Source organism: Amphiura filiformis, chromosome 7 (genome assembly GCF_039555335.1).
Source record: "Amphiura filiformis chromosome 7, Afil_fr2py, whole genome shotgun sequence".
NCBI classification, from domain to species: Eukaryota; Metazoa; Echinodermata; class Ophiuroidea; order Amphilepidida; family Amphiuridae; genus Amphiura; species Amphiura filiformis.
The window spans coordinates 12,824,660-12,848,440 of NC_092634.1; positions in this window are offsets into that span (position 1 = coordinate 12,824,660).

Genomic DNA, 23,781 nt, shown 5'->3' on the forward strand with positions numbered 1-23,781 from the left:
TGAAAGTTGGGGGTTAAATACCCTGCCGAACGCGGACTCATTGGCTGGTCACTCGTTGATACACGTCTGACCAGTGTACGTAGTTTCAGATAAAGGTTAAATGAAAACACAAAAACAAACAGTTTATTGAATTAATGATAATATTCTATATTAAGGTATCATACAGACAATCCTCAAGTTTAACTATACTTTAATAAATTGTAAAGGTTGAACTTGGTTTCATTGACTTAAAAGGGCATTTCGTGATCCACAGCCTCATCCCCGACTTTTCTCAAAAAAAGTTGAGATTTTTATATCACTGGAAACCTCTGGCTACATAATGTTTATGTACAGAATATTTCTTGCAGATTAATTCGTTTAGCAAAGATATCGTGAAATTTGAATTTCGTTCTGGTGCACCAGAACGAAATTACAACGCATTGTCTATGGAGCAGTGTAATACATAATCATGCATAACTCGCAAACGCAAAATCGGAATCAACTGAAATTTTGGGAATAGGTTTTTTTGTGGATATCTAATGAAACATGACATAAATAGAGGATGCTAGGATCACGAAATACTCCTTTAAGACACATCTTACTTTGCTCTGAGCTTGTTGTTTTGTTTGCTATTGAGGCTAATTTTTGACTTGAATTCCTTTTATAAAATAACTGTTTTGATTTGCTTATGTACATAATGATTTTCATCACTGTCAATATACTTTTGTACTGTTTTCCTGACACGGGGGGGGGGGGCAAGTGATTTTGGTAGACCATTTTGAGAATTCACCACCCCGGTTGTACACATAGATATTGCCCCGTAAGTTGTGTTATATATAGTAAGAATGTTTGGGGAAATTAGCCTGTTGGACAAGCGTTGTACATACATCGTTTCCCATCGTCACCCTGATACTATAATTGCCAAAGTTCAAAATATGGTTCAAGCATGCATCAGTTACGTAGTCACCTTAAGTATTTCTGATTATTTGCTTTATCATTTGTTCTTGTGCATAGATTGGTGAATAAATATGTTTAAACCATATTTTGTACTTTGTTCTAAAAAAATACTTAGGCAATATTCATGGCAGTCTTAGTACTATTCCACTTCACGACATATTTAATTGATGTCATGTCATCCAGGCGTGGGAAAGTGAATCAACGTTCACATGCATGATTTATATGTTTTAGCTGTGAAGAGCACAGTGAAGAGGCGGTGATAAGGAGTCCCGGGAAAGGAGTTAATCACCGTAACCTTCCGAGTCCAATTGTGTAACCCGTAAAATAGTTCTTTTAAAAAGAAGACATTGAGCTAAAATAGTTACAATTTATACCAATTATTTACTTGATGCAACATAAACGAGTACTTTAATGAAAAAAGCTAGCAACAAAACGAAAGGCCAATTATACATAGGTGTTGATCGATACTATCGAAAGAACCTTTGAAGAAGTATTTTGAAGGTATTCGGTCAGACATCGAAAGTGACCCCTTAATAACCTTTGACCCCAAATAAAAAAAAATACCACATATACATTGGGTAAACACAATTCACGTGTGAACATACCATCACTCTCCTATGTTTTTCTTAGCTTATAACATTTTTTGAAGGAATTGGGTTTTATACCGGAAATGTCCCCTTAATGACCTTTGACCTCAAATCTGTGTATGATTTATAGACACTTGGTAATAACAATGCATGTGTGCAAGTGGCGTTACTGTCCTGCGAAATTTGTGGGAGAAGTAGCATTTTGAATTGAAATCATGTTTTTGACCCCTGTGACCCCTATGTGACCTTTGACCCCACGAATTTCATGTGACATGTAGGGGCGTGGTCAATGATGGTTATGACCAAGTTGGGTCAAAATCGGTGCAAGCATGTGAGTGCTAGAGCAAATGTAAAGGTCGACAGAAAGTTTTCGTACGATACAAGACACAGCCGCGGCACGGCTGTGTAATGAACACAACGATGACAATTGTGCCCTAAAATCGTGCTAAAGGAAGATGCACAGACCTTTACAACTTTAGTGGTTAATTAAGTTCCGGTATTTTGATCCAGCTCATGAGCTTTATGCTTAACTAAAATACTAAACTGTCAAATGGTATATTTTCTCTCATTATATGACATTTTTGTTATAATAGTACCAAAATTCATACGCACAGCTTCGGTGTTTAGTAAATATTCGCCCTACCATATTGTAACTTTCAGTTTCGAGGGCGCACTGCCATTTTAAGGTGTTTACGGTTCATTGCGTTAAAACAAGAAAAGTCTCAGGTCAACCTATGTTGAGTTTTTGATCATTTGTTATATGGCCTAATATGAGGTTAATTTAGTCAGAAACCCATATACAGGTGCACAGTGTCATCGCCCCGATATCTTCATGGCAGAAATCGCCATGGTAGGTTGAATCCACCGCCACGCATGGCCATTTTGTATCGACCTGTTTAATAGTTTTGAGTCGCATAATGGGCCGAAGGACATCTGACTAAGGCTACTGACAATAGCCCCGATTAGCTCGGTGACTGACCTCGCTGTGTGTCAGTCGAGCTTGGTACACCATAGGTCACATTCTTTTAGACTACCTCCACGATTGGCCTATACACTGCGCTATATAATTCGGCACATATAAATCAGAATTATTATCAGTTTTTGACTCAAGACGCAAGCTACTGTCTCAAGACGCAAGCTAACGACTATCATATCTGTTCAAAATATATATTCAAGTGCAAGGAACCACATCTGGTTTCTTTATACGAAATCATTTACGGGAGATATTCATAATTTTCTACCCTGGTATATTTTCTTCTCATATCAATCTCGTGCATAGCAAATTCACGTGTATCAATCCCGGGTATTTATTTTAGTATCTCTGCTGACAAAGTAATTATTAGCCAGGCGATGTCGGTGTGAGGTGTCGGTGTCAACATATCGGGGGTGATTGTATGGACCATCCCCCTTTCATTATTTTGGGGGAATTTATCCCCCATCCCCCTGGGATCTACGCCTATGCCCATGGCTAATCTCCATTGAAGCTGATGAAGGGCCAGGTGCGGAGGGTATTGGGATGCGCACATAATTCTGTCGATCTTACAAAATCATTAGTTTAATGGCCACATCACCTCAACGCGCCAGGCCAACATCATTGTAGGCCCCATATACCGGCCCAATATTATACGAACTGAATGTAGTTTTTGTCCCCTCCTCCCCATCCCTCTCTCTTTCTCTCTCTCTCTCCCCTCTTTCTTCCCCTTTTCTCTCGCTTTCTTTTTCTTTTGTTTCTTTTCTGCCTTTTTGGGTATCGCCGGGGGGGGGGGGTATCGCACCTTACACCCCCATGGCGACGGCCCTGACCATCCTCCTAAAACTTTCACATTTTGCCGACTGTTTACATTTTTATTTTCATTTGGACTGGTTTCTTATAGTCATTTATCCATTATACAGTCTGTTTTCCGTTTCATTTATTTCAATAGTCCTACAGCTTGGCAGCTTATTTCCCACAGTTCTTTATCCATCTTGTCATTGTTCGCAATAGGTGACCTTACAGATCCAAGCTCACAGTTATCAAACAGTCCACCCGACTTCGATAGGATTGAGTCTTCAACTGCACAGTAAATGGTTGTCTGAGCTCCAGCGGTTTCAGATATTAATAATAGCCTTCAAAGTAAACGCAAATTGTTAAAAATGATAATGATAATAATAATAATAAATACAAGATTCCATTCTGGTTAATGCAATATCGGCATCAGACTGATTAGGATCAAAGAAAGGTTTAAGTTGTGTGTCGGCATAGGTATGGTAATAATGTTATCCATACGAAGTTGGGGTATAGATACTGCCTCATAGGCTAGTCAAGTTAAGAAAAATAAGGGGTTAACCCACCACTAATTGCAACAGAATTCATTTAATCATAATTAATTTCAGAAAAGCATATCTAATAACCCATAGTGGAACAGTGCCTTATTTGCATCATATGGATTCAGAAAATCCAGTATGACAGTATCCGACATATAGTTCTTGAGTTATAGGCAAAAAGGGTCAAATGTCGAATTTTTACATATATGGTCCAACTTTAATCCAACTGGTCTCAAATTGTTCTTTGGCAAAATAAATCGAAATGATAAAAGTTGCATTGTTTTGTATGTTTTGTTACATAACACCACAAAATAGGTCACGGTCAACACGGCTCAATGGGATTTGATCTTCTTTGCCATGTCACCAAGGTAACCAGTCCACCTGAGATATGACAATCTATTCTTTTTATGAAATGCATTTGCAGGGGGAACAATATGAGACCATTTAAAACAAAATCAAAATCAGAGAATTTTTCATTTGTTGTCCACCCCTGTGGAGTCCAAATTTTGACATTTGACCTTTATTCCTAAAACTCAAGAAATGTAAATCGGAAATCGGTCAAACTATATTTCAAAATCCTTGTGACGAGAGCAATACATTGATATTGTTTGTTGGCAAAATTTCACCCCTGCATAAGCGGCCATTTTGGATTTATGCAAATTAGGCACTGTTCAACTACTTGGATTTTTGGGGACTTTTGATATGTTTTTGTGTGAGTTTTTTGGGAGATGGACGCATGCCAAATGGATTCTGTTGCAATTAGTGGCGAGTAATTTTTTAATTTCACTAGCCTATCATCCCTAAAAACGTCTCAAATAAACCACTAGATGGCTCTACGTAATTGTCTCATTATCCTCTACGCTCATTTTAGCCAAGAGGATAATGTGTATGGATATTTTGTAAGATATTTTAATATTGAGGGTATGAAACTTTTTATAGGCCTATATTTATATATATTAATGATTTCCTATCATTTTCAGTGATAGAATACTGGAATTGACTGAATTCCAATTCTTGACTAATTTGTGATCATTGTGACGTAAATCTGGGGATGTTTGAACTTTTTTGTCATAGGTTCATTGCAGAAATTGAGGCAAGTAGTTATCGATCTGTATCATCGGTTACATATAAGCCCGGGGCCTACTTGACCCCTTGATTTAAGGTTGGCAAATAAAGCCGCCTGTTCAGTATTTAAAAACTTTCTAAATACTAAATTGTTTTTATTCTTTAACAAGAACCTACCATAAAAGTGGTGTAAAGAACAATGCAATTGTATGCCCAAAGATATTAGTAAATATATTCGTATATGTTACTCCAGGCTGCACACTGTAACTGGTTACACCAGTCCCTCTTAGTCGATGAGCTAGTTCACGAGTAAACATTATGCTTGCTGCTTTACTTTTACCATAGTTGTTCAAATTTGGATATCTAACACCATCTCTATCCACTGCGGCAAAGTCGATAGTCTTTACAAATCTTTCGGACTTTGATGACAATGTGATTACTCGACTTGGGGCACACTCCTTCAATTTATCGATTAGAAGGTTTGTAAGCAAAAAATGACCAAGTAGTTTGTGCCAAACACCATATCAAAACCTTCTTTCGTCGTTTCACCAGGTGCTCTGCCGATACCTGTATGAAGAAGAAAATAATATCATGAAAGTAATGCGAATTAGTAGATCAAAAGCAAACAGCCCTCATTCTGCATTTTTAAGCGTTATATAATTTCAAACATTGTCAAGATATTTTACTTTTGTTCTGACGGATTTACACCGTGTGCTGTAAAAAGTTTCGATCCATACATGTCAGATTGGTTCCAAAAATGCATACTGTACCGGCATTGTTTATCAGTATATCAAGCCTATGGTTTTTCCAGCCATGGCTTAATTCTGAATTGTCACCTAATTTGGGTGTACTTTGTCTTGGGTCCAATCTCTATCATGGAAAGTTTGCTATATCTTTCTAAATATAATGATTGTTTGTTCTAGATTTGTGTTTTAGCGTTTCATATTTGAAAGAACTAATGTTTAATTGCAACATTTCGAAACTACAAACCCAAACTGGGTGTTATGATGTACAAGATTGGGCTACGAGTATGCATTTTATCAAGTCAGCAATAGGTATTTCCTTCATGTTGCCAATGCATGACTTTCTTTATTATACTCAAAAACGGATTTTATTATACATGTACTAGAAAGTTGTTTACGTGCATATAGGCTCCTTCACAGTCGGTTTCTGTTGTGTATGTTTACAACTGAGCAACATACAGACTGGGTTGCCGGGACTACCAGACAAAGAATCTGTTTTTGACTATAATTTGGCCTCCTATCAGTTTTACTGATAAGATGGCTAATTGAAAATAAACACTTATTTTGTAAACAGATAATGCTCTGTGGTTATTTATGGATGGAAACTTAGGAAATTGCTATTAATGAAATAATTAATATATTAAACATACATTTTGCTTTCTTAACGACGGAAATCCGTTCAGAAATAAGGTTTTTTGGAACCATTCGACAATAAACATTTTGAACAATTTTGCTCTATGAAAAAGGGTACAATTGCACCCCTGCTGATCCGACTACTGATAAGCTGTCAACAAGCATTGACAAGCAGTGACCACTAATTAAACAATAATAATGAGCATTATCTGACCATTCCCTGATCTGACCAGAGCTGGGTAAATAGTGCAGGTGCCTACTACCAACACTAATTGATGTTGGGAGTGACACTAGTCGTCGAGGGGGGAGGGGGTACCAGTAATTGGGGTAGATAATAGTGGCTTTGGTTTTATACATTTTTGGTACATGTATGTAGAGCAACCGGGAATCCCTGGGATTGAGTAACTACCAGTAAACTATACATTGTGAATAAATATATCTAAAATTAATTACCATGCTTTTAATGGATTTTATACTAAATATTGGTAAATAGTAAAACACAGAAAAGGTAATAAAGGACAGAAATTTGGAGTTTAGATGAATAAAAGATTTGAGAGGAATTCAAAGGAGTTAGATTGTTATGGACATGGTGGGTTAGTAAGCGGAAAATGTTGAAGGTCATGCAGGTCAAAGTCACCCGAGGTGAATTGAGTATAGATTGTCAGATTGTGGATAACAATTCTGCCCAAAATTGTTAAAGGTCATTTGAGGTCGACTAAGTATATATTGTGTTGGATTGTCAAAATGTTCAAAGTGGTGTCAAGCGCATTTGATGTCAACAGCGCATCGATAGTCTGATTTTCATAAAACGTGGTGCATGTAATCACAATTAGGCCCTAAGGGTCAAAACCATCAAGGTCATATCAAGGTTAACAGTTACTGATAATAGATAGTTGGATTGTCATGAAATTTGGTTGATATGAAATCTCTTTAGCAGCAAACATTCTTAAGGTTATCTGAATATAGATTGTTGGATTGTTGTAAAACTCAGAGGATGTGATTTCAATTGAGCCGTTTGTTACAAGTATGAATTAAATGTAGGCCTAGACCAATTTAGCACACATTTTCCAATTCAGCTTTCGACATGAACATTTTGAGTATTTCCTAGTATGTCATTGGTGGTATTTACCAATAAATGCCAATATTTCGCACCCAGTTAGTTGTGCCAAACATTAAAATTTACTAGCTTTCCAAGTACTTGCAATGCAAAATTATGAAACATGATCTTCATCCATGGCGTTGTCTTTTTAAAGACATTTCTTGTCTCTCATGAATTTGTTCACAAATTGCCTCACAGACGCTAAACTAGACAGGTCAAGACGCCGACATAAGATATCATGGTTGCCAGATCTTTGCATTATTTCCCGCGCAGCATCCTCTGCTCTCTTAAGATTACGACACGCAAGAATGACGAGGGCGCCACGACATGCTAAATCGACGGCTGTTTCCTTTCCAATACCTGAATTAGCGCCTGAAAAACAAACAAACAAACAAACAAACAGACAAACAAACAAACAAACAAACGAAAGTCTTCACCAAACCAAAAACACATGTACAATAAAGCCGCTTTAAAGGGTTGACGTCTAACCAGTGGACGTTAGGACCCTAAATGTACCCCGCCCCAATTAGGTGTGGTCCACAGAAAAGTCTTCATGGCAGAAATCGCCATGATAGTAGGGCGAATCAACTAGTTCTTCAAAAGCCATGCATGGCCATTTTGTTCCGTCATGTTTATTACTTTCGAGAAAATGGCCGAGGGACTCACGCTAAGTTTAAGAAAATACGATATAGGCAGTCAGTACTCAGGTCACGCTCAGCGCGTGATTTGACCTTGATTTGTTTTCTATGGAGTCATTCGGGTTTTGAATTAGATCGAAAAGGGGCTACACATTATATCCTTTGCCAAAATACCAAATAGGTTGAAATAAACTTATATTTCGGTAGAATAAGGACCACTGCGTCCATATATCATAATGTTATTCTCAAAATTATAGCATTTAATTGTGAGTTTTGTCAGGTGGATGTCAGTTCATAAGAGCAATGTCGGGGATTATAGATCACAATTTTTCAATCGATGGGGACAGATGAGGTCCCACCAGGTCCGACCGAGTCTCCCACACAGGTTACGCTCCCTGTGGAGGGGCGGAACCAAACTGGCTGATGTGGAGACTAAGCCAGTTTGCGTCGGTCTGATACTCGTCTATCCTCGTCTTTGACCATGCGCAGATCTGGCTGGTCAGGAAGATATTTAATATCCCGAATTTATAATATGCCTACCAGTTCCACCGAATAACCGATTTGCTAGAGAATATTTGTTACCATGTTTAATAAATTCGTATTAATCGTATAATAAAATGTGGCCAAATGTATATTTGTGTACATAGTGTGTGGATCCACTCTTCTACGGGAAGGATATGGCGGTATGCTGACCTGGGTCAATATGTTCTGGGCAGATGAGGTCCCACCAATTGCCTACGACCTTGTGTGCGATCATGTGTGACAGGCAATTCCCGATAATAATAGAGTTTCCCTGGTTTTGTCTTCGAAAATGTCACCAGTTTGTAGCTCTGCAACAAAAAAACCAACAAAATATAATGGACATCGGATGAAATAGTGATCCTTTGGCTAAATAAAGTTTTGTGCTCGCAAAGGCGCAAATCTCTTAAGAAAGTCAAGACCACGAAAGTCGCAGAACTGCTTCATTTCACAGCAGCAAAAAAACAAATACGCCATTGCATTCCTAGTCGAATGGCATGGTTGGTCAAGCTTTATGAAGATCGCTTGGTTATCTAGCCTTGAAATAGTTACAGCTCACTCCCCGGGAGCTCACTACCCACGACAAAACATTATTATGTTTTCAGAATCTTGGTCCCTATACTTTGTACAGAGTTAAAGAGTCCGATTTTTTCACACACTTGGACTTCTTGGATTCAACACTTGGACTGTATTCATTAATTACAGCCCAATTGGGTGCAATAGTCTCTGTGAGATTTAATATTGCCATATCAGTACTAACAACAATCTACACCCAATTGGGCACCATACTCACCAAGATCTGGCAACACTGGCAACAACCAAACTGAAAACTGATTTGGCTGTGTGTGGCTGAGTGAACTGCAGTGCAGCAGGGACATAATTTGTGGATTTCTAACTCAAAAATCATTTCTTTTAGAAATTAAGGTTACACAAAGAGACGTATAAAAAACGTATACAAGACGTATACAAGAGTTTTCTCAGTAATCAAATATCGCAGCGAGTGAAATGTTGGTGCATTGGATGTAGCTTAACATTTTTGTGTGTGTTATATACAAATTATTAGAATAAATTTGAAAATCCTTCGTTTAAAGCATTTTACCCACCATGTTCACAAGATCAAAAACACGTTCCATGAGGTTTTTTTCAAATGTGCGCTCCGTATAAATCCACACCGAGCGATTGTTTTCTTCTTTTTCGTATTGTATTACAAATCGATCAAAGAAATAATGTTGCCATGGGGAAGAACCAAATACAGTACCGATTAAATTTTAAAAGCCCGTTTTGGGGGAAAATTTTGGAGAATTTGCTTGAGAAAAAGCTGGTTTGTGAAATTATCGATATCTTGATTACGAGACGTTAATTTAGACATCTGAATACCTACATTATTTCTCAACATTCTGCTATTGCTATTCCATTTGAATTTCACTCCAAATTGAAGCTAGTTTTGCAAAAAACGAGGTTTTCCTCCATCAGTTCGTTCAAAATTTCAGCGCCGACATGCGTGTTTATTCTAAGAGCCATAATGCGGACGCGATTGTAATCATGTATAATTGCATCCAATTATAGTTATATCATCCGCTTTGAGAACAGTCAATTGCGTAAGCCGATCTATGGCCGAGTGGTTAGAGCGTTAGACTGGGAATCTAATATAAACTATTTTTGTGGGTTCGAGTCTCCGTGTGGCTGAATTTTCTTTCTTTTTTTTTTTTTTCTCATTTTTACTTCCTTTCTTTCCTCTTTTCTTTCTCCCTTTCTTTTTTCATTTCTTTTTTTTTTCATTTCTTTCTTTCTTTCTTTCTTTTTCGTTCATTTTCTTTCTCTCTGTTTCTTTCTCTTTTCACTATTTCTTTCTTTATTCTTTCTTGCTCCTTTCTTTTTAGTTTTATTTGATTGATTCGCTGAGTGCAGTGAATCGTGATTGATTGTTTTTCACTTTATATAATTCAGAAATTTGTAGGCCTGCTAAGTCTGTCTTGTTGATTTTCATCCCAGATTCGATTTACAAATAATTGCTTTTTGATATTGTTGTTGTTGCCTACCCTTACATTGTAATCAGGGGAATAGCAGCATTGATTTCATCAAAGATATCAAGGCTATAAATTCAAAATCAACACATTTTCCAGGGCGTAGCTTGACGAAGTGCCCCCAATCAATTTTAAAATTTATAAAATCCTTGTGAAAATTGCCGAAAACGGCTTGTGCCACCCCCCGGCATCCGAGCTCCGGGCACGAGCTAAGCCAAGTTTCATAGCCTTTTCATGTCTTGACCGTGGATCGATATTCTATTGTAACTTAGACCCTCCCTCGGGTCCATGGAGAACGACTGGTAATGTAGATTACATAGCATTAAAAAGCGCTCAATGGACTTTCGCGTTCACTTATAATACGAGTATATTTCTATATTGCTGCATGGTTGACTGTGGTGGGTGTAATTAGTGGCGTCGATTTGTGGATGAAGAGGAATGGGTTTTTGGCATTGAAGAAAATAAGGGGGGGGGGTTACAGGACTTTGGCATTTTTTTCATAGGGCATTATGTAATTATTTATTGTTACATTATCCAGAGATGGAACCGAACCGAGACTGGGGGCCAGTCTAATTGTAACTAGGCCTACGTCCCGGTACGCTTGTTCATTTTCTGCATGGCTGTTTCTGTTATGAACTTACGCCCCTCTGAAATCAAGCGCATGAAAAACTTTCGGCTAACCTTAAAGTAGAAAAAAGATGACAGCCAGTGTTTTGAGCTGTAATTTGTCAAGATTGTTCATGTTTTTAGAGTTACGTAGAATGCATGAGAAGGAAGTCAAGGCCAAGGTAAGTAAGCTTACTTTTCAATAAGCTTATTTTGGAAGTTGCACAAGACATGCATGCTTATGTGCTTGCAATTTGCATTGTGTGAATCTAGAAAGGTAGGTTTATTCTATTTAATTCACGGTTGTTTGATGGGACCATTTATTAATTTTTCAAACAAAACATCATGTGCATCCAAATCTTAGGCTTAAACAGCTAAAAGTGATATCATGCTAATGTATATAGATGCTTTTGAGTCATTCTCAACTTTAATTTCCCCTCTTTAACAAAATTATTCCCTTTAATAGTATTTTTAATGCTTTTTCGGATATAAAATGTATCTATTAATGACAAAATTGGTGGCGCTATTTAGTTACTGGAAATTACTCTTTCAAGCTTTTAATATAAACAATTCCTTTTATTGTTTGATAAAATATGTTTATAAAATTTCCCTCTTGCTTTGTTTCACCTATTCCAGCTATTAGAGATGATTAGACAACACAAATCACAAAGCTTAGCCTCAAGGCTTAGTCTAGGCCTTCATCAGCCCAATGTCTCTGTTTAGTGTTCTAGTTCTAACTGCTAATGCTGGCCTATAATTTGCAGCTGCCAGGCCCAGGTCTATAAATATGTACGTGGGAGCAATTGAATATAAAACTCATGCATAAATCAGCTAGGCCTGAATTTAAGTCCAAGCCTAGTCTTAGGCCTAGATGCTGATTTCACCTTCTACCACTTGCCGTTTCATCATGCCGCTTGTACTTTTCTGCAACAGTGCAAGCAGAGCGGCACCCCGCTGAACGGTAGCGACATGAATATATTGCCAATGTTGCTGCTCAGCACCGACAGATATCATTTATTATTATTTATATCAGGCTTTTGAGCGATACAATAAAACTGTATATTGTACAATATTTGCAAAATACCCGGATGCAATACAATATTTTTTTAAATATTGTACGCGTATCGCGTACGCGTGGTGACAGCACAACGCGTCATGATACAACAGCAAAACATTATACACTACAGACACCGTAACGGCTCACAGGAGATTTCGGACTGTATAAACAAGTAAAATCACAAACTTAATTCGCGTCAATTCTGGATGATGATAACCTTAGGAAATATAATCCACATCTACAAATAAACCTTTATAATTTATATAATTATTACGAAATTATCTTTGGAGAGTAAAGAGCAGAAAATAAGAAGGTCAAAGGGTAAGCTTACATTACTTTAGGCCTACAAATTGGTTAAACCCGGTGGCTAGGTAAGCTTAAATTTTCATATCACCGCATAGCAAAAGCCTGATATAAATAATAATAATAATATTGAATGGTTTATTTTCGTGTGATACAAGAATATATTGCACTCGATAGAAAATATTGCACTCGTCTTCGACTCGTGCAATATTTTACTATCTCGTGCAATATATTCTTGTATCACACTCAAAGCCATTCAATATTATATAAATATCTCATACGGTACGTCAGAGCGACGCAGCTCCCGAGTTGACTGAAATTGAATTCAACTCCTAGACCTAGCGATCTGTCGCTTTGGGCAAACTGGTAGAGTGAATAATATCTGGGCTTGCTACTGGTAACCGTAGCTGGTGCGACTTCAGTGTGCAGTAAAAGCGGCAAGCGGCAGGAAAGTATGAAACCAGCATACATGTAGATAGTGCCACAGGTGCCAGTCTCTCTAGACTCTACTGCTAGCATTGGTAAATCCTTCACATATTGCAGCTGCACCGAATGTTATTTTGCTGGCCATGAACTTGAAGCTGCATGCCTTCGAACCTAGTAGAGTTCTACGATAAACACAGACTATCCATAAAGAGATTTAAGACAAGTAAAGATTCTGAAAACATAATAATGATAAAATTGGATGGTTTTTTTCACCCAATACTACAAATTTATTGGTCTCGCTATGAGTTTTAAAATATTGCGCGTATTTTAAATGGCGTGTTATCATTTTTACTGATGAAAAATTAAGACGTTTTATATTTTGCGTGGTCTTGAATTTCTTAAGATATTTACGCCATCACATACACACAACTTTATTTAGCCAAAAGATGAAGCTTTTATGTGATGTTAATTATATTTTGTTGGGCTTCCTGGTTATCTAATAACAAACTTATAAACCATGTCACTTTTGGACAGTAAAATTCATCATTAAAACCGATCATTTTGACAATTATGTCACGATATATCAGAAGATATATTGTAGAAGTGGTTCTTAAACTATATAACTGTATGTTTATTTCAACCAGTCTAATATTTGGAGAACAAAAAATACAATTTCTTTGAAGCGCCTTTTCAGCCAACTTCAAAAACCGCGCGATTGCATGGACAGCAATTTAGAGCAGTTGTGCATGACCTGAGTATTGACTGTAGGTGGCTACGCATAGCAACGTTAGCGACTTAAGAAAATCTGAATTTTGGTCTGTTTTTGATTTCAATACGCAGGCTTGGTTTTCAATAGGTAGACTGAAGCTTACCGTATTCTTTCAACAGATATATTCAAGTGCAAGCCTTTATACAATAGGTTTTTATAGAAACCAAAAAGAACGGGAGATATTCATCATTTGCGACCCAGGTATTCAAAGATCTAAATTCTGAATTTCAATAGCAGATAAACCACTCTACGCCATGCCAATTTCGGCTAGTCCAATTCCCCTAGCCATCTCATTGCAACCACGTGGTCTAATCGTTCAGGAATTGTACAGGGACAAGGAGACACTGCTTATTTGATTGCCCCCTCCGCCCAACAACAGGATTTCGAAATCTTTGGTCGTAGTTATTATTGATTAGGAACGTATTGGAAAGTCAACTCTATTTTGTAAATGGCGATTAGCGGTGTGATAACAGATACACGTGATTGGATGCAAGGCGTATTTCTATTTGTTATTTCCCTAAAATCATTATTTGCCTGGTGTTGACGCTGTGAGATATTGGTCCTGGCTGTAGTACTGTACCTGGCTAAACATCAGGCTTCGTCGTAGAAGTGATGATGTAACAGGATTAACTACCATAGCAATAGATGAAAACAATTTTTGAATATATCGCCATGCACCATACTGCAGTTACTGTCCGTTTTCTATACACAACACACAGAGCTCTCACAATTGACGCTTGACCTCTACAAGTAGTGTATGTTAGAAGTATAGGCAATTGCCTAGTGAACGTCACTGTGTGAAAAATAACCGGCCAATATTTAAAGTATTCTCTGAAATTCTAGAAAATATAGTTTTGCAACATGTCCTAAATTTTTAGCTAATTTAGGTGTTTGGAAATATTCGCATTTTGGTGTTTTAGGAAGGATATGTAAACGACAGATAACACCAAAAAATATGAAGAAATTATTTCCAAACCGTGTTCAGTCTGCAAACCATTATGCTTCTCATTTTCAAGAACGCTGGATAAGCAAAAGCGCACACAGTATTGTAACCTTGCGTTCGCTTTATAATCGTTCACACAACTGAAACTATAATACCAGCTCATTGCTCTGTGATGTGCCCTGAGTAATTTAATTTAATTTAATTTAATTATTTAACTTTGTTTGCAAGCTGAAAGTATTTCATGAGATGGAAACCCCCTTGTACGTGCAAGATAATGGTGTGCAAAGTCATTTTGGAATGCCCCAAAATTATTGTAAACAAAGTCAGAGCTATGTTTGGAACTTGGAAATCCCCAGTTCATTATTGCACCATCAGGAAAACCCCCAGGAAGTGATGTAATGTGTAAGGTGAATGTGTATAATTAATCTTGGGAAATCCCAAGATTACAGCAATGTTGTGAAAATGTGATTGAAGTAATGGTTTATTAATAGATGATGGGTTTTTTGCATGAGTACTGATATAAAAAGCTGGAGGCTTTTGTTGGGACTTTACAGAATGCCATGGGACAGTGAGAAACTCCACATGTGTGTGATGGTCTTCGTGCTTCAAAAAAGAAGTACATTTTAACCAGTTTATATAGCCAATAATTGAGCTAATTTTAATACAGCAACGAAGAAGACAGCGAGCACACACAAAAGTGCTCTTCCTCATCAAAGGATTAAAAGTTCTTCTGTCAAATTGCTGGAGTTTGCTGGGTTTGTGAAGGCCACGCATCTGTCAAAAACAGCGGAGCTGTGTTAAAGAAACCTGTTCCCTGGAAAAAGAGTGATTGGTGAAAGAAACACCATTTTTGGAGAAAGCAGCGCAAGGAGATATATTTGTGGAGAAAGCATCGCAAGGAGATATATTTGTGGAGATAGCAGCGCAAAGGAGATTGGAGGAAGCATCATCATTTTCGTATGAGGATTTTATACGCAAGGATTTATAAATGCAAGTGTACTATGGACTTCGCTGATTTTCGCAGGACAAGTGAATAAGGATATATTACATCAGTCGTCCAGAACATTGCAAGAACTCTAGGATCACCAACAAGAAGACAGCTGGTTAAGTACTGATATAGTAAAACTGTCATTGTGTGATTTTATTGTATATGCGATATTGTTATTATATGTACCAATCATACTCTGTTTTCAATTAAAGACTTAGATTTTGTTAGCTTAAACAAACAGTGTATTTGTGTTGTGCATTCGTGTGAGTTCGGGAAAAAGGTGATTTTGGCCTTGAGTCAAGTACGACTTGTAACAGCTCACTGCACAGGTAAAACAGAAACATGTGTAGTGTGGATTTAACCAGAGAAGATCTGATTTAATCAGTTGAGCTGTTTTCAATGAGTGTTATCTTGGTTTAATAGCTTTTAATGGGGTTTAGGTCCTGCAAAGGTCGTGGTGAATTCTACTGTAGACATGACTGCATCATGCTACAACGTTCACGCGCGCAGTACCTATGCATTAAACCACATATGTCAAAGAACCTGTATCGTAATTCTATAGAATATTCATCTCATGCTGATCACTCGCAGTATCTTTGAAAAAGAGCGTTATTGTATTCAATCTATGATTGCACACATATACAGGATGATGAGTACGAGTGTAACCTGCTTATAGTGCAGGGCGATATATTCAAAAAATATTCATCTATCCTGTCACATCATCACTTCTACTTCGAATAATAATAACAACTATATGGCCACGCGTTTTGAACTCGCCACCCAAACATGGTGGTTTTGTTACGCTTTTCCAAATCGAGACTCAAATTGTCATATCTCTGCCTAAACAAAAGGTATTGAAGTGTGTTTGGTGTCATTGTGTAGCTAAATGAGTGCCCTAACAGACCTCCAAAGGAGAATTGTTTATCAGCTAAGATAGTGGGGTTAGAGTTCCCAGCAAACACAAAAACGTTTTAAAAACGTTTTAAATAAGTTATACTTTGGCTTTTGGTTTAGGTAAAACGTTTTAATAACATTAAAATGTCGGGTTATATAAAGGTCATGATAACGTTTTAAAACGTTTTGTATGAAAAACACACTACAACAATATTTTTAAATGTTTTCAAAAATGTTATTGTAAACTATTTTAGCAAACATTTTTGCCAAATATTGTGTCAATACTTAAATAACATTATATTAAAATATTTGAACCCAGCAAATACAGAAATGTTCTTAAAATGTTTTTTCAAAACCTTTTAATAACATTTAAATGTCGGGTTATATAAAGGTCATGAAAACGTTTTTAAAACGTTATTGAAAATATTTTGGGCAAACATTTTTCGAAAAATATTTTTTCAACCCCCAAATAACATTCTGTTTAGTATGTTTTGTATCAAGTTTTCAAAAATGTTTTTGGAATGTTATTAAAACATTTTTATACCCTTTATATAAACCGACATTTAAACGTTTTCTGTAAAACATTTTTATTTGCTGAGCAGTAGATTATCAAAAAATGTTTTTTAAGGTTATGACAACGTTTTATACTCTTACTATACCCTTTATATAACCCGACATTTAAACGTTTTCTGATAACCTTTTATAACCTTTTGCGAATGATGTCGAAAACGTTTTGTGTTTGCTGGGTTGTTTGAGTTCAGAATGGATGAGGCGGTGGCGGATGAGGCGGTGGCGGTATGTGCAAAGTCTATGGGAAATAAAGATTTTGTGTGTGCGCGTTGAATCAACTGATCATATCTTTGCATCCATATGGGCTACAGACATGGTTAAGAGCTCTTTTGAAAGATTATTAATTCTGCTAATTGTTTTTAATCATTTTGAACTCTTTTTGATTGGTTTTGTCTATAAAATGCAAACTTTTATGTACAAAACTACCCGTTTTCATATTAAACACTGTAATGCGGATGTCTTCAAAATCTAAAAGTTGCTGTAAATTTTTAATTCCTTATCCTATCATAGTCAAAGGTAACATTTTCTGAGAGGAAATTTGATGAGGAATCTAAATATGGACTTACTTTTTTTGTATGGGTTAGGGGTAAAATGTTTCAGTTCAAAATATGTTGAATTGTAAGAAAATTTGAACATATTTTGGGATGGCTTCAACACATCAGTAAGGTTTGCATTCTCCATAGAGTTGTACACATTTTTGATTTCGCATGTATAATGACTTATGTACAACTCTATGGAGAATGCAAACCTTACTGATGTGTTGAAGCCATCGAGTCCCAAAGCCAATATCTCTCAGAAATGTTGTCCAAGGACATATTTTCAACACACCTGAAGTTGATGGTGGATCAAAATGCCTGACATTGGTTTTCAGGGGGGTCAAAATGTACAAAAAATGTACAATTGGGGTTTTGCATGGGTAATATCTCAGCTAAAAATATTCTAATAGGCTCAATATTGGTTAAGAGTAATGTCCTACCAAAGGGCTCTGACTAGCAAAAAAATGGACGGTAAAATTATTTTTACTTTTGGAGTTTTGACCCCCCAAAGTTGGTCCCGGATGGACAAAGTTGCATTTTGAGGGCCCTATATCTTTTAAAGTAAAGGAGTTACAAGTTTTCTGATGCCAGATTTGAATTCTACACAAATAAGTACCCCAGGATACATACTTTTCAAAGTTGTAAATGGTTCCTCTATACATTCATGGACCTCCAAACATCGTCTTTCGCGTTGCGACACATTTTTACGCTGACCCTCTAAATTTCAAATTGATGCCACGGAAAACGAAATGGAGTATGAAGCTCAAATTTTCGGGATTTTACTTTCTCATCAATATCTACCACCACACAGAAAAAGAAAAAAAAATGAAGAGGTGCTGCGGTGCACATCCCTGGAGTTGACATGGAATGGGCCAATACTATAGTTGTAATCTTTTTCAGCAACTTTCATAATGCTGGGACACATCTTTTATTAAAATGAAATTGTGTCTTCAGTGTAAGCTTTGTGATTTTTACAGACCTGAACTTATGTCAGAATTTCCGTTTTGATTTCACAATTTGTTACTTCCGACTTCCAAAATGTTCAACTCAGTACTTTATTTCGAATACAACCAGCAGAAATTATTGCTATTTCTATTGTGGCTCGCAGAATCACCAATTCATTATTCACGCGTTGATATTGGCAGTCGGAAGTGAAAAAAAAAACCCAAAACGGAAATTATGACAAAACTATGATATATAGCCTCGTATAATTGGAAATAAAGATGGCACAAATCTTTTATTGGCGAAATATTTAACTTTGAAAAGCTAATAAACCGACTCCCATAATTGCTCAAGGGCCGAGTTCATCAGCCCTGTCAAACTTGATAATCTTAAAGTAGAATACTAAATTTCACGCTTAAGTTTAACACCAAGTTATACAAAATATAGTATCAAGCATTATGGTTTCTTCTGATATTTACTGAAAAAATGAAGATGATTGCTTTTTTTATTTGGTCAAGTGAAAAGGTGGCGCTCAAACGGAGCTCAAAATATTGCTCAATTCAGCAGCGAAATCGATCGGTTTAGTGCCTCATTAAGGGGGTACTACACCCCTGGCCAATTTTGTGCATATTTTTGCATTTTTCTCAAAAACTATAGCGTATTGGTGACAAGTAAGATATGTATATTATAGGGGCAAGGACTACAACTACTGCACTGAAAATTTAGCAACTCAAGGCAAGTAGTTATTGATTCATTGATCAAATATTGGTTTTCCTCATTTTTGACTGTAACTCCACAACTGTTGTCTGTGTTGAAATAAAATTTCCAGTGCAGTAGTTGTAGTCCTTGCCCCTATAATATACATATCTTACTTGTCACCAATGCGCTATAATTTTTGAGAAAAAAATGCAAAAATAGGTACACAATTGGGTAGGGGTGTAGTATCCCCTTAAATGACTAAATGATCCTTGTATAACAATAGCCGAGTGACTAGCATTCTGAGTGAAAAGACGAAATGTGTCCATCAGGCTCAGCAGGGTATAGCCTATAACTTACTAGACTATGCCATAGTCGAATTTTATTAAAAATATGTTATTATTAGTCATGATGAACCCATTTCGTTGAACTCAAAATTATACTGATGTTAATTAAAATTAAAGTATTCAATAGTAAAATGGTCATAAAGAGTTAAAAATATCAGACGATTAGTGACAATAAAAGTAATTGAATGCAACATTATCTTGCATAATTATAACGGCTCACTTTAATACTGAACAAATCTGATTTTGGAATCTACCAGTTTATTGATAGCGAACCCCGAAATTTCAAGATGCATTACATCATGGCCAATTTTAGTTAGGCCAGAAATTGGCCTAACTCTCCATAGAGTCCCGTGTTAAAAATCTTAACCGCAAGGCAATGTCAGTAGTCCACTTGGGAAGCTAACAAACAGAGGGAGTAGGGTGACTGATCAGATGTGAAAATCTATCAATTGTGCACAAATTAATTAAATCAGAGTTTTAAGCTTAAATACAATATCCAGAGTATGCACAATGGGCAAGTGGACTACGGGTAGCACTTGGGAAGCTAACAAACAGAGGGAGTAGGGTGACTGATCAGATGTGAAAATCTATCAATTGTGCACACATTAATTAAATCAGAGTTTTAAGCGTAAATACAATATCCAGAGTATGCACAATGGGCAAGTGGACTACGGGTAGTCTAATAACTTACCTGTTATTATAACAGTTTTTCCTTCAAGGGATACATTGCTTTTAACATACCGACGAAATCCATGAACGGTATACCAAAACGAAGAGTATAACAACACCAAGATTGCTAATATTGACGACCATGGAACATCAATCGATTCCAACATTATTCCCAATAATTTATAAACAATTTGAAGAAAATAATTCTGCACCTTTTAGGCCAAATAAAAAAATAAACATGTTTCACGTACCCTCCCGCTTCCTTTTTTGAGTTTTTTTTCATTTTTTTAAAAATTCAGTTATAACTTTTCAAAAAATATGTCTAGGAAGTAGAGATGCTTTCTATAGCCTTGCTATAGTTGTGATAGTTAGATGGGGCCTATCTCTCAGAACAACAAATAAAAAGAGGTCTCCTCCTTTTTCCTTGCATTATTGTATACGTTAAAACAGCTCTAATTATGGGTATTTACACCGTTTTTGCGATAAAAAAATAAAAAGCCCCCTCTTCCTCCTATTTTTCAAAAACCTGGACGTGAAACATGTTTTTTATTTTACTTGGCCTTATGCAAACTTAAATCGGTATTGGTGTGGTTCCTAACTCCAAAAGAGTATACTACAGTAAAATGATTAAATAATGACTTATCAGGTTTATTTAGACCTCATCAATCTACCCATATTATGTACATACATGGGTCACAGTGTCACCACCCTACGTCATACATAAATTCGCCTTGCCCCATTGCCCTAAAATGAAATTTTCAAAAAAGAAATCTAGGTTTAACAGAGGAGGACCTCGAACCCTTGCCATGCTTTGCCACAATTATGGTTACCAAGGGGCTACCATGTTCTTTGGGGAAAAAAAAGGGGGGCCAAATATACTGGGGGTCATAAATTGTTAGAAAGAAAATAGGAGGGTCATAAAATTTTGATGACGTGTTGGGGGGATTCATAAAATTTTGTTGCCGAAATACACTCATAGAAATGTCTTGTTCGCCTTGTTGGCGCAATTCAAAAGGAGTAAGTTTGGACAAATCAAAAATAGTGTAAAAGTTGCCAAAACAAAATTCATTTTAGTTATCCGAACTTAAAAAATGCTGAAAAAGCTCAACTAATCAACTTTGTTGGCATTACTTAAAAAGTTGATGTAAGTCGTTGCGTCAACTTTTTAAGTAATGCCAACTTCTGAATTCAAGTTCAGGGAACTTAGAAAATAAACAAGGTTCAAAGAACCAATTAGTTGAGTTATTGTAACTCAACATGTAAGTTGATGTAACTCGTTCATATTAAGTTACTGGTACTTATTGTTTTGAGTTATTCCAATTTGGTACTTTGTTACTTAATTCACGTAATTGGATCATTTTCTGCACAATTAGCAGTATTCAAATATTTATTTTTGTAATCATGATTTCGTATAAAGAAACCAGATGTGGTTCCTTGCACTTGAACATATATTTTGAACAGATATGATAGTCGTTAGTTTGCGCTTTGAGAGAGTAGCTTGCGTCTTGAGCTGAAAAAGTGACCAAAATTCAAGATTTTAAATAGCGCACCGTAGACCCTCGTGGAGGTAGTCTCGGGCCAGACTGTATGTGGCTATCACGAACATACAGGATCGACGAGTGTCAGACCGACTGACACAAACAGGCTGTGTAGGAGACTATCGTAGAGGCAGTGTATAAGCAGATGACAATGGCGAATGTATGCTCGCTGACCGTACAGAGGTCAGTCACAGGCTAATGTCATTAGCCTTAGGCGGATGTCCTTCAGCCCACTATGCATTTAAAAAACTATTAAACAGGTGGGAACACACTGGCCATGCGTGGCTGTGGATTCAGCCTACCATGGCATTTTCAGCCATGAAGATATCGGGGCGATGACACTGTGGGGCGCAGAACATCCACGGTCGGAGATACTGCGCTCGGAAGCAAAATCATTACTCGGTGTCTCTCGATAGTGGGACCAACAATGACTTTTGAAAATATTTTTGATACGATCACACAGCTCAAAGAATTTGCCACGATTTGCCATGGATATTAAAGTTCTGTAGATTTAGTGCATTGACTAAGGTCACTGACCATTGTTGAGGAGTTAAGAAGATAAATGAATGCCAGGAGCTATAGAGGCCGTGCATGCTATTGGCTCCAAACAAAGGATTTGAACCGGTGAAGGGCACCGTAATCATAAATGGCGCAGTGCAGTCCATTCAATCAAATGTTGTCATCAACCTATTTGATCGTAGTGCATATTTTGTTATGTGTGCGAGACGAACTGTCGCAGTACACTACTAGTGGAAATTTAGGATGAGAATTCTTTTAAAATGATGAGAATTGGACAAAAGTATGAGAAACTTTCTCATCCAAATGAATGAGAAATACTAATTAACCTGTCAACAACCTGTCACAAATGGTTGTTTGACACTGAAATTAATATGAGTTTCATTTTCTCATAAAAAATATTATGAATACTTTGTTTTCATGCAAAATACATACGAGCGTACATTATACGTTATTTGTGTCCAAATAGGTGTATATAAAATGTAAGTAAACGATAACCAGTATCGAGAGATATTTTTAATTTATCTCACAGATTTCATAATGGATTATAATTTAAAAAATAAGAATCGATAAACCTGCCGTTGTAGGTGTTATCCGAAATTTCAAAAAGGGATAAATGAAAAAAAAAAAAAAAAACCGGCGCCAATGAGATTCGAACTCTCGACCTCCTGATCACAATCCCAGTAACGAATCCACTAACTGTAGGAGATCCGTAGTTAGTCGTGCTAATTTATTTATAATATGTATAACAAGATTGACGCAATAACGGTCTACCAACTTTAATTCATTTTATCTACCACTACGTATGAATATCCACTCGTATAAAATTTAATATTGTCATATGATACAATAGTAATAACTTTGCTACCATAGACAACAATTCATCATTCACATTAATATTATGTGATAAACTAATCAAATATACGTCGTACAATATTTTGTCACAATCGGCAATATGGGACTTTTGTTACAAGTTACGAGATTACATACATGCTTGCAATTTCAAGAGATATGTGAAATATTTTGCTTAACCATGATACAGCTGGAAATACATTCATTTCCAGTTTTATACATTTTATGACTATATTTTAATGCCAATAACAATGTAACAGACATGTTAAACATAAATACGCTTGCACAAGCGTATGCTTCAGCACCGCAGACCCAGTTCTACAGGTTTGAACGATTCTGCAGTTTACACGCACCTCAAATTTGCCAATCATTCATTTGAGGACAAGGATGTGCTAGTGCTCGACAGAGAACATAAGTGGTTTGAAAGAGGGGTTAAAGCCATATTATAACATTTGCTGAGGAAGACGCCCTCACTGAATTGTTTTAATTCCTTTTTTCACACGATTAAATTGTACTTTATTAAACCAATATACCCTGCAAAAATCAAGACTCTAGGTGCTGTAGTTTTGTCAAAATCCGAG